Source organism: Pinus tabuliformis, chromosome 7, assembly GCF_031772625.1.
Source record: "Pinus tabuliformis cultivar Carrire ecotype Pingquan chromosome 7, CPIR1, whole genome shotgun sequence".
NCBI lineage: Eukaryota > Viridiplantae > Streptophyta > Pinopsida > Pinales > Pinaceae > Pinus > Pinus tabuliformis.
In genome coordinates, this window is record NC_142293.1 from 1,748,721,283 (window position 1) to 1,748,733,913 (window position 12,631).

Sequence of the window (12,631 nt, forward strand, 5' to 3'; positions counted from 1 at the left end):
TAAAACCAGTTGTAGATGGTTACTACAGGGGTTCACGAAAAAGACACCAATTCTCTATCAGATTTTGATTTTTTTTCGCTTGTACAAATAGTAAAAATTTTCGAAAAATCTGATCTTTATTATTGACAGATAGAGTTAAAAAAAAAAAAAAAACTTTAGCCTAGATATGATACTAGTTTCAACTTCAAAAATTTGATGAAAGCAACCTTTGGCAAAAAATTGTTTTATATCAGCACAATGAAAGGTATCAATAATAAAATAAAGATTCTCTGTAAAACCGCTGTTTTCAAACTCTATTATTGTCGTCCAGAGCTTTCTTAAGGAAAAACAATGATTTCCTCCCTGCTAAAGAAAATCGCAGCATTCAGAAGAACAATCCGAGAAAACACTATATCTCAAAGAATAAGAGGTCTCATCACGAGCCAGCTTATCATGATCACAGATATTATAACTTGTTGACTTTGCCAATACTGTCTACCAAAACAGGGCAACGACTCAAGATTGTTGCAATCAAAAGACAAGGGGTCTCATCACGAGCCAGCTTGTTTAGCAAAAGTGTAAATCAAGTGAATGACTGTGTCATAATTTGGCCACCAAACCAAGACATTGTTCTTTAGAGAATAAAAAGGGAAAAAAGTGTCAAAATGGGTTTTTCTCTGAAAAGTTGTAAATAGCCTTAAGCAAGATAAAGGATCATTTCTGGGTAACAGGTAACCCTGTCGAGGCTATGGACGCCTGCTGGCAGCAGAGGCTCTACCTACGACAAATGAGCATATTTTAAAAGCCAGCACACAGAGAAGACCTTATTTTATCTTTAAAAGACCAAGTAATGGCTGATGTAAATACAAGGACAAAGCCTGAGGAAGCAAACAATTGGAATAGAAAAAGGTTGAAACAAAATATCATTGATAGGATAAGGCATAATGTACTCTATCTGTCCATAAAAAAATTTAGACTTATGAAAAATTTTCTGCTTTGGAAGTTAAAATTCAATAGAAAAGCAGAGATAACTGGTTCTTCCCAGTGAATCGCCATTGTTGTGGCCACCAACAACCCCCCTCTTTGTTTGGTATTAGCAATAACACCAAGCAAATGGGGACCCTTAATAAAAAATCCAAAAAACATTTTATGAAATTTTTTGTATTCAACTCCTTAAAACTGTATCGCATCGCGAGAAGAGAATAAAACATTTTCTTATGAGCATAATAAACTGCGAAGAAGCGACGCGAAATTCACCGCATTGCATACATTATGAAGCGCTCTTAAATGAAAAATCTTAAGAAATCTCCGATGGCCGATATGTGACGTCGCATATCGCAACATCGCATAAGCAGCACACAATGATTGAATGACTAAGCGCGATCTGCGATGCCGCGATGAATGTGATCTGCGATAAATGCGATCATGAAATTCTGCGATGACACATCTTGATGACGTGATCCGCGATGCTGCGATGTGAGTCGCAGAAATCACCCATCGCAAATTTTTATCGGCGCAGTATTCAAGGAAAGCTGTCCATAAACCAAAATTGAGTGTGCGCCTTAAAAGAAATTAATGAATGTACGCCAAAGTATTCAAGAAGGACAGTTTTGTGTTTTTCGAAGAGTCAGTTCGCTATGGGTGTCATGATTTCATACATTCATAAGAGCTTAAAGCTTTCATGTCAATCTTTATTATCATTACTCTTTTCCTTTGCGTAAACTGTAAGATAGGAAATAACATGAAGCAATGTGCAGGAAACATCTAAGGAAAAGGCGAAAGCATCAATGCTCGGAGAACAGAGAATAGATGCCTTCATAAACGGATGTCGCATGCAACAGGACCACAGATTCCAGAGTATCACTCAACAGATGCTGATGTCAATAGGCCATCCAACGCTCAGAGTCAAAAGCGCACAAAAGCAGCATGTTTACAAAAGATCCTGAAGCTTATGCCCGGTAAAGGAAAAAAGGCGCTAAAGAAGGAAAACGCACCAGAAAAGCCCGGAACAAAGAACGGAGGCAGCATCGCTAAGAAAATTGTTCAGAGAGCAAAGTCCCTAACTTGTTCAGTCATTCGCAAGGCTGGAAACCGAAATAGCAAAAGCAGAATCAGTTTGAGAGAAATTTGGGTTATTACCAAGTATACACGCAGTGAATACACCCAGCCAGAGGAAGATTCTCGAAAATATCTTCTAGTTTACCAGAAAGTGGTGCCAGCGCTTGTTATTTCTATTTTCGTAGCTCAAACGAAAGCAGAAGGCGACCAACCGACTCTTCCCAGGCGAATGTTGCATGCTTGCAGCACTAAGGAGCAAATACAGAAATGGTTAGGAATTAGATTCAATTTTTAGAAATAGTTTTGCTTTAGCAGAAGGGCAGTCATTTAAAACCGTATCCTAAATTTATGTAATTAAGTTAATTAGTTAGCAGTATTTAAACCCTTCTCAGGCATTTGGAGAAGGGTCCAGAAATTTTTCAAAAAACTTGTCCTCAGAACATGCACTTTTGCACCCTCGGAGGGGGTTTTGATGAATGGATGGATCAAGGTTTATTAATGTTTGCATTTGATATCTGCTACTGATGTTGCACTTCTGTACTCTTAGTAGATGTTAGAGCAAGGAGAGATAAATCATTGTTGCTTGAAGCTTATGAGTGGAACCAGTCATAAATGGTACTTTTATCTCTTGACCGTTTCTGTTTATATTCTTAATGTGATATACAGTTTTTAGTTGTTTATATGTTACTGCATGAATGTGTGAGTTACCATTTGGCACTTTTGTACGGTGGAGTCATTTATTTATGTTTGATATATGAATAACTTATTATGCGATATGTTGTTCACAACTGTTTTGCCTAACTTTTTATGCAAAGTGGTTTATCTTAATTGATTTCTATTCTTATGATAGCTGAATGATCTTTATTACCAGTTATTGTTTGAAATCTCTTTAGATAGCATAATAGAATAAATACACTCCGAGTTAGCATAGCTTAGATGTGTTGTTTCTCATTAGATTACAATAGCATAGAGTTAGTTTAAAAGTTTGAATTAAATTAGCTTTAAGTACTCTTAGATCAGCATCATCCAACTCTGCACACACACACACCCTTAAACTGGGAAACTGGTCCCATTATCCCCAGTCGGACCCACTATACCAAACGGATAAGGAGCTGCCAACCAAGGTCCGGACCAGGTGGGTATCCCCCTTGTTGTCGACCCGATTTTCGGGGCTTCAACACTTTGATACTAGGAAATAAATTGAAAATGCATACGCACAGAAAATTATTTTTTATTACTGAGAATCATTCAATTACATGCCATATTTATTGTATTAATGAGATTTAACTATTTCTAAAATGAGGGATTTTTGTTGAGAAAATATCTCAATTGTCCAATCCATTTAACAAACCAACCTTAGCCAATTTCTAAAGTAAGCACTATTTCAAGTTTGAACCTCAAACTTATCAATGTTGGGGGACTATAAAAGTTTAGATTTCTAATTTTCAAATGCTCAACTAGGAAAATAGTAAATATATAATCATGTCAATATAAAACAAAAACTATTAAGGATTTTTCATAAGAGCATAGGAAGAAGTTGATTAGTATGTGAGTTTCATTAGTGTCAAAATATATTTTAAAATAGATGTATACATATTTGACATATCATTTTTATGTGCGGGAAAAAGGTTATATGTTTAAAAAATATATTTATATTTTGGATTTTGTATTAAAAAGAGTTTTATGTGATTATTATTAATAAATAATATATATATATATATATATATATATATATATATATGGTTAAGTATGTAATATTTATTAGTATTAGCATAGCACTAGGTTAGATCCATCTCAATTTTGGATCGACCAAGTGTGGAGAGGATCAAATCTCTTTTAATTCTAAAAAGAGGTTTGCACCTCAAGAAATTTAATCCTCTTGGGTCTTGGTAGATACGGAGTTCCGTCTAGAATGGTTTAATTAATAATTATTATTATTATAATTAATAATTTCACTTTTTATTTTATATATATATATTTGTCAGGCCAGGGTAACTCCTCATTTGAACGAGAGAAAACACTGATTGATGTTTTATTCATTAGCTAGTACTTTATTTATACAAATACAAAACGGATCAGTTCATCTTCTAGATGACTGTCCGGCTTCACCTCATCCGTTTCGGATTAGGTGTCAACATTCCCCCCCTTAATCTGAAGGGATGTTGGTGAGTCCAAGCATCATTCTGAATCTTTCAAGCTTTTCTCTTCCAAGCGCTTTGGTGAAGATGTCTGCAATTTGCTCGTTTGTGGAACAATGACGGAGATGGATTGTTTTGGCCTCAACATGATGTCGGATCAGATGATATTTAGTATTGATGTGCTTAGTACGATCATGGAACTTTGGGTTCTTGGCCAACTTTATTGCAGATGTGTTATCAATCATGAGTGGAGTTGATTGTATTTGTTTTACCTGCAAATCTTCAAGAATTTTCCTGAGCCACACAATTTCTTTCGTTGCTTCAGCTGCTGCCACATATTTTGCTTCTGTTGTGGAATCTGCTGGTACTGATTGTTTGTGTGATCTCCAGGAGACAGCTGCTGATCCAAGACTCATAGCATATCCTGAAGTAGATACCCCAGTTTCTTTGTCTCCATCGAAGTCTGAATCAGAGTATCCAATCAAGTTGAAGTCGTCCACCTGTGTATACTTGATTCCAAAGGTCTTGAGTTCCCTTCAAGTACCTTAGAACTCTTTTTGCAGCAGACCAATGTCCCTCACAAGGCCTTTGCATAAACCTGGAGAGGATTCCAACAGCAAATGAAATGTCTGGTCTGGTAGTAGTGAGGTAGATGAGACTTCCTACAAGCTGTCTATACTTTGTTGCATCCTCAAATTCCTTTCCTTCATTAGATGTGAGCTTCAAGTTTTGTTCCATTGGAGTAGAAAGGGGATTGCACTCTGTCATGCCGAATCTGTATAACAAATCTCCAATGTATTTCTTTTGAGAAAGAAATATGGACTTGGATGTTGGGTTACTTCAATGCCAAGATAGTAATGAACATAGCCCAAATCAGTCATTTCAAAAAAATTTCCTAATTCTTTCTTTATGGATGCAATATAGCTTTCATTGTTTCCTGTCATTAAAAGATCATCTACATATACCACAAGATATACAACTGTTTTGCCAACTTTCTTGACAAATAAAGTTGCATCATCAAGATCAAAATGATTGAAGTTGAGTTTCAGAAGATGCTCAGTTAGTTTTTCATACCAGACTCGAGGTGCTTGTTTGAGGCCATACAAGGACTTCACAAGTTTGCATACTTTGTGTTCATGTCCTTTCACAGCAAATCCTTCAGGCTGGGACATAAAAACATTCTCTTTTAGATATCCATTCAAGAATGCAGTTTTTACATCCATTTGATGGACTTTCCAACCGTTCTGAGCAGCTAGTGCAAAGAGTGTCCGGATGGTGGCCCATTTTGCTGTGGGAGAAAAAGTTTCCTCATAATCGACCCCTTCCTTCTGTGCAAAACCTTTTGCCACAAGCCTAGCTTTGTGCTTGTCAAGTGAGCCATCAGCTTTGTACTTGTTCTTGTAGACCCACTTGCGGCCAATTGGTTTGGTTCCAAATGGAGGATCAACCAGCTTCCAAGTGCCATTCTTTATGAGGGCATCATACTCCTTCTGCATCGCTTCTTTCCATTCATCATGAGAAGCAGCTTCTTTGAAGGAAGTTGGTTCAAAATCTGTAGACAAGTTCAATTCACAATCAAAAGTAACATCCATATCAACAGGTGAATTAGAGTTATCTACATCACCTCCATCTTGTCGGTTTGAATTTCTGGTTCCTGTTTTTCCAATTTCATCAGGATGAACACTTTCAAGTGTCTTTGTCAGCCACTTTGGGGGACCTTTCTGAGATGGTCCAGGCTGTTCTGTTGATTAAGTTGGGTCTGAATCAAGATTGAGTCTCCCAATTCTATCAATTACATCACTTAAAGCATCATCCGTTGTTGGAGTGTCATGCAGGGGAGGTTGTTCTTCAGAAGAAGATTCCACATGTTGATCTAGTATAGGAATCCCCCCTTCAAGATGTGGAATCTGATTATCAAACTCTTGAAATGATTTCGGTTTTGTGAATCTATCCAGGCGATCAAGTTACCGCTCAACAACACTGTCAGATTTGGATGATTCAAGAAAAATGACATCTCTAGATAAAACAAACTTTTTATTTTCTTCATCATAAAGGCGGTATGCTTTAGATGTGTCTGAATACCCCAGAAAGATACACTTACGACTTCTAGCACCAAGTTTGTTTCTATGTACCTTTGGTATTAAAGCATAACAGGTGGAACCAAATATCTTGAGATGTTTTACCGAAGGAACATGTCCATACCACAATTCATAAGGAGTCTTGTTTCTTATAGCACTAGATGGACATCTATTCTTTATATATGCAGCACATAGAACAGCATCAGCCCAAAACATTGTCTTTACATTTTTGAAGAAAAGCATGGATCGTACCATATTCAAAATTGTTCTGTTCATTCTTTCAGCTACACCATTCTGTTGAGGATTATAAGGCACAGTTGTTTGATGTTTAATCCCATGTTGGCGAAGATAGTGTTCAAATTCATTTGATGTATATTCTTTTCCATTATCAGTGCGAATAGACCCAATATGAGATTGTGCATCATTTTCAATCCACTTATGAAAATTCTTGAATGTTTGAAAAGCATCAGATTTGTTCTTCAATAAGTAAACCCAACACATTCTGGTGTAATCATCAATAAATGTCATGATATATTTATTTCCATTTGCAGAAGGAACAGGCATTGGACCACATAAATCTGAATGAATAAGTTCAAGCTTCCTATGTGCTCTTGAATGTGAATCATGAAAAGACTGTTTGCTATGCTTTCCTAGAATGCAAGCATCACATTGTTTGTGTTTTCTAGGAATTGTAGGCAAACCAGCAACACCATTTTTCTTCAACAAGCGGAGACTATCATAGTTTAAATGTCCAAATCTAGCATGCCATAATAAACTTGATGGAAGTGCACCTTCTTCATGATGAGAAATATATGAAAAATGTTGTGCATGAGCAGAGGTTCCTTGCAGTTTAAGGAATCTTTCTTCTTCTATACCCCTCATGACAAGTGAGTGGTCAGATGCCTTTCTTACCTCAAGCTTGCCATCAAACATGTGAATGGAGTGACCTTGCTGGCGGATGTGGACCAAGGACAGCAAGTTTCTCTTCAGCTGTGGGAGATATAGAACATGATCCAGAAGAAAGTCTGGAAGACCAGGCAGTTTAAGCCTGATTGTGCCAAGCCCTGATGGCTTGATTTTTGACTGATCTGCAAAGTATACTGCTCCATCAACATTGTCAGTGAAATCTTCAAAGAAATCTTTCCTATGAGTCATATGACAGGTTGCTCCTGAATCAAGCAACCAGTCATTTTTCGAAGAAGTAAGTGAAGCATTAAACAGATCTTCATTTACTCCAATGTTACATTGTGCCTCAATATAGTGAGCGGATTCAGGTGCTTTACCTTTGTCTGTGTCATCAGTTTTACCTTTCTGCTGATTTCTTCTCTGCTCAACTTTGTCCCATGGTAGCTTGCATGTAGAAGCATCATGTGATCCATTTCGTTTGCAGCGAATGCAATGCAGATCTGCCTTTTCTGCTTGAGGATGTCTGCCCCCCCTACCTCTGAAGTATCTTCCTCTTCCTCTTCGTCCACCTCTTCCTCTTGTAGAATCTTGAGCGGGATTCTTTTCTTTGTGAGCAAGGCAAACAGTCTCTTCAGAAGATTCAGGGACTGTTTTCTTTCCAAAGGCTTTCTCTCTTTCAGCAAACTTTTTCACAAGAGAGTCAAAGGTTATATCTTTAAGGTTTCCATTTGCTTGTAAAGACTCAAGATAATTAGAGTAGGTAGGATAGAGTGCTTTGAGAAAGGCAATAAGAGAGATATCCAGCTCAACCTTAGTGGATTTTATATCATGCATTATAGACTTTATTTCAGATGCAAGAGCAAGAGGATCATTATTTTTCAGTTCAAGAGTGAAGAGTTTAATCATGAGCTGAACAACTTCAAGTGCAGAATGTGTATCATAGAGTTCTTTAAGCTTTTGTAAAGCTTCAAAGGCAGTGGAATAGCATGAAATATGACGACTTACTTCCTCATTTACAGATGCTGCGATCAATGCAAAGGCTTTGCTGTTCTTGTTTTCCCAAATGGCGAGTTCTTTGTCTGATGTGGGCTGCACATGGTCTCTGTCTTCTTCTCCGACACACACACCTTTCCACAGCTCATTGTAGATGAGGGTGTGTTTTACCATCCGAGACCATTCAGAATAGTTCTCCTTGCCAGTGAGAACTATTCCGACCATAGAAATGATTGAATGCATTCTGTAAAAATATCTCTGCTAAAAAAAACTTCTGTTGATAAAAGACTTCTGCTGAAAAAAAAATTATTCTGCTGATATACAGTGAAACTGTACTCAAAAGGGCATTCTTAAAAATTTCAAATCTCTTCCAATAAATGCCTCAATACTTCAAGCTGCAACATATTTCTCCAAATTTATTTCTTTACATCCCTCCAAAAGCATCCAGTATTACAAATATTAAGTATGACTTCAAAATGTAGTAAATGCCCATAAAATATTACATATTACATCAACATTTTAAATGCACTACAAGTCAGATTAACTAACTATGTAGGAGCTTGATGTCAATGCTCTCACAACAAAATCGAAACATGAATTCTTTCACCTTCGAACGCAGAATATGGAGACACATTCACCATCTCTCCTTTTCACCACCCAACTGTCGTACTTGCCATTAATGAGATTTTTGAAAAAAAAATCACACAACGATCAAGAATTTTGGTATCTGTTTCTGGAACAAGTCAGATTCCTGTGCGCCCTTCGCTCGGTGCTAATGTATATAAAATTGGTATGCGCAGTGGTACTTTAAGTGCTGATCTTCCTGATGTGGCATCTTCGCAAGGCCCAAAAGCAAAGCATCTCTTTTGGGTAGTATGGACCATGAAGCACTGTCTACACTGACTACGTTATACATAGCAAAAATATTTCCAATGACATATGAGAGGTCAAGTCAACGAACTGGTTACCATAATATGTACAAAGAGTACCGAGATAGTTCTTTATAAAAAACGATACCACTGTTCTTTATACCACAGTTCTTTATAAAAAACGATACCACAGTTTACAGTCTTCAAAAAAACGCAGTCACAAAAAATGCAGTCAATAAAAACGCAGGCCGCAGCTTCAATGCAGCTTCAACACAACGCAGCTTCAGTCATTTAAAATGCGCATATAACAATGCAGTCTATATAAAAAATGCAGTTTCAATCTCTTGTCTTCAAATAACGCAGCGCAGACTTTAGTACCACAGTTCCATGAACAATATGACGCCGGTAATAAATTCAGATCAATACGTTTATGCGTGGAGGCACCAGAGGGATGGCTAAACAAGCTTCAGGGATTCTGCAAAGAATCACGCAGAGGTATGTCCAGGAACGCACAAGGGAGTTCACATAACGGATGCATTCATTAGATTCAAGCGCAGAGATACAAACGTTTATTCAAATACAGAGGGCGCAGTCTCATGAGAGGGCAGTGTCAGAGAGCGCAGGGCAGTCAGAGGCAGCGCAGAGAATTCTGGTCAGAGGGGCAGCGGATTCAGGCAAAGGCAGAGGCAGAGCCAGGGAATCACGCCAGAGCAGCTCTCAAGACAGGAGTTACTACTATTTTAGGGACTGGGACCTGGGCTCTGATACCATGTCAGGCCAGGGTAACTCCTCATTTGAACGAGAGAAAACACTGATTGATGTTTTATTCATTAGCTAGTACTTTATTTATACAAATACAAAACGGATCAGTTCATCTTCTAGATGACTGTCCGGCTTCACCTCATCCGTTTCGGATTAGGTGTCAACAATATTTCTATATAATTTTACTAAGTCAAACTGCTTGCATAGTAACAAGATATAAAGCTTTTCATAGACATCAAAACCCCTAAGAGAATATAAAGCTTATTTAAAACCTACTAGAGATTCTTGAATCGATCTTTGGGAAAAAAAGATGATAACCATGTACTTCATTTGGACACATGTTGGGTAGGGTCCCCCTAGTTAAAATTTTTGTAAAGAATCCGCATTTTGAGGAGCAGAAAGTGCTTCACGCAATGTTTTAGGAGTCATAGGGGCTTTAGGGCGGGTCAAAGCCCCTTATTTTGTAAAAGGATGGGATTAATTTTAATGTTTTAAGTTCTGCCCATGGTTTGCAGACCATGGTATTGTAAGGGAAAAGGATATATAAAGGGTTTTCTTAGTAAGTCAAAGGAACTCATCATATTTGACCGTTTTGAGTCTGTATTGTTATATATTTTTGTTAAAGTGAAGGGGAAGGCTCTTGCAACTATGTGTGTGGAGACCTTGGTAAGTCTGCAGTGGTGTACGCAGGGTAAGAAGATTGTAACTGTGAAGATCTAAAGTTAATAAATAATATTTTGAAGGAAGATATGTGTGCTTACCTTTTGTACTTTACTTTAAGCAATTATTTTTTACTTATGTGTTGCGGAAGCAGATCAGAAGTGATGTATGAATGTTGTTACAGTTAATTACAGTTAAGATCCATTGGTTTATGCACGGTAGATAGAGTTTAGATCTGTGAGTAGCCTTTTTGTATGAATAGATCAAATTCAGTATAATACTAAGTAAGATCACATAACGCAGAAATAGATCTAACACTGAGTCAAGACCCACACTCCATATCATTTTGGATGCGGAAACCTGGTTCCAGCATCCCCCAATATCACATCAGATGAGACTGCGGTCTGTGCGAGCAAATCGTTTCCGAAAGGGTCGGTGGTATATGGTTTTGTTGGTTAGCGAAGCTAACTCTGAACCTGGGTCTGAGCCCATTTAAGCCAACAAATGGTCCCTTTGCATGGACATATTAATGAGTTGCGGTGAAAAGAGAAGATCATTTCTGCACAGACACAGCCATGGGCCGAGGAAGCCATTCATCTCTCCCAAACAATGGAGAACAAGCTGAAGAACCTCAGGTAGACATAAAGAACCATCAGTCTGGCAACAGCAGGGTCAGCGACAGAAAAGTTGGTAGAGGAAGTCCAACAGGCCGCCATGCAGTGCGCAGAGACACTTCAATCTTTGAAGAATATATATAGCGGTCTCAAAGCAAAGATTCAAGACGTACCAACTAAGTGACTCAGGACGAGTCACATCTTTTTGTTGGGGGCTTGTTGGGTAGCGTCCCCCTAGGTCAATTTTTTGTCCATTTTTTTGTAAATAACCCGCATTTTGAGGAGCGGAAAGCGCTTCGCATAGTGTTTTAGGAGTCGTAGGGGCTTTAGGGTGGGTCAAAGCCCCTTATTTTGTAAAGGGATTGGATTAATTTAAATGTTTTAAGTTCACCCATGGTTTGCAGACCATGGTATTGTAAGGGAAAAGGATATATAAAGGGTTGTCTTAGTAAGTCAAAGGAATTCATCATATTTGATCATTTTGAGTCTGTATTGTTATATCTTTCTGTTAGAGCGAAGGGGAAGGCTCCTGCAGCTATGTGCGCGGAGACCTTGGTAAGTCTGCAGTTGTGTGCGCAGAGACCTTGGTAAGTCTGCAGCTGTGTGCGCAGGGTAAGAAGATTGTAACTGTGAAGATCTGAAGTTAATAAAGAATATTTTGAAGGTAGATCTGTGTGCTTACCTTTTGTACTTTACTTTATGTAATTATTGTTTACTTTTGTGTTGCGCAAGTAAAAGATAGATTAGAAGAGATGTATGAATGCTATTATGATTAATTACAGTTAAGATCCATTAGTTTATGCATGTTAGATAGAGTTTAGATCTGCGAGTAGCCTTTTTGTATGAATAGATTAGATTTGGTATAATACTAAGTAAGATCGCATCGCGCAAATATAGATCTAAGACTAAGTCAAGACCCACACCCCATATCCTTCTGGATGTAGAAACCTGGTTCCAGCATCCCCCAATATCGCCTCAGGTGAGACTCTGATTTGCGCGAGCAGATTGTTGCCGAAAGGGCCAGTTGTATAAGGTTTTGTTAGTTAGTGTAGCTAACTCTAAACCTAGATTGCATAGTGAATGAAAATTAAATGTATTTCGATGTAACACACTATGATAATTTATATATTTTCGAAGTATCGTACACTTATGTGGATTCGATAGTCTTTTTTATGTTTGATTTAATTATAATCAATATTTTTTATCATTTATAATAACATTTTTTATTAAATAAAATTCATATATTATGTATACATAATTTCTTTTAAAATTATGATTTGAATTTATTCTTTTATAAATAAAATATATATATATATATATATATTTTTTAAATTAATTTTTTTTTTTTTTTAATAATAATTAAGATGTTAATAAATAGATTGATTATTAAGTTATAGTTTAATTTATAGATAATTTCAAATAAGAAAGTGATTTTTTGTTATTTAAAATATATTTTTGAATCTATAAAATGTTTTAGTATTTTGAAAAAAAAAATGGGCACTCTAATTATACATATTAAACAACTTAAACTTAAGTTTTTAAAAATCTTTGCATTGTATTAAAATTAACCAAGA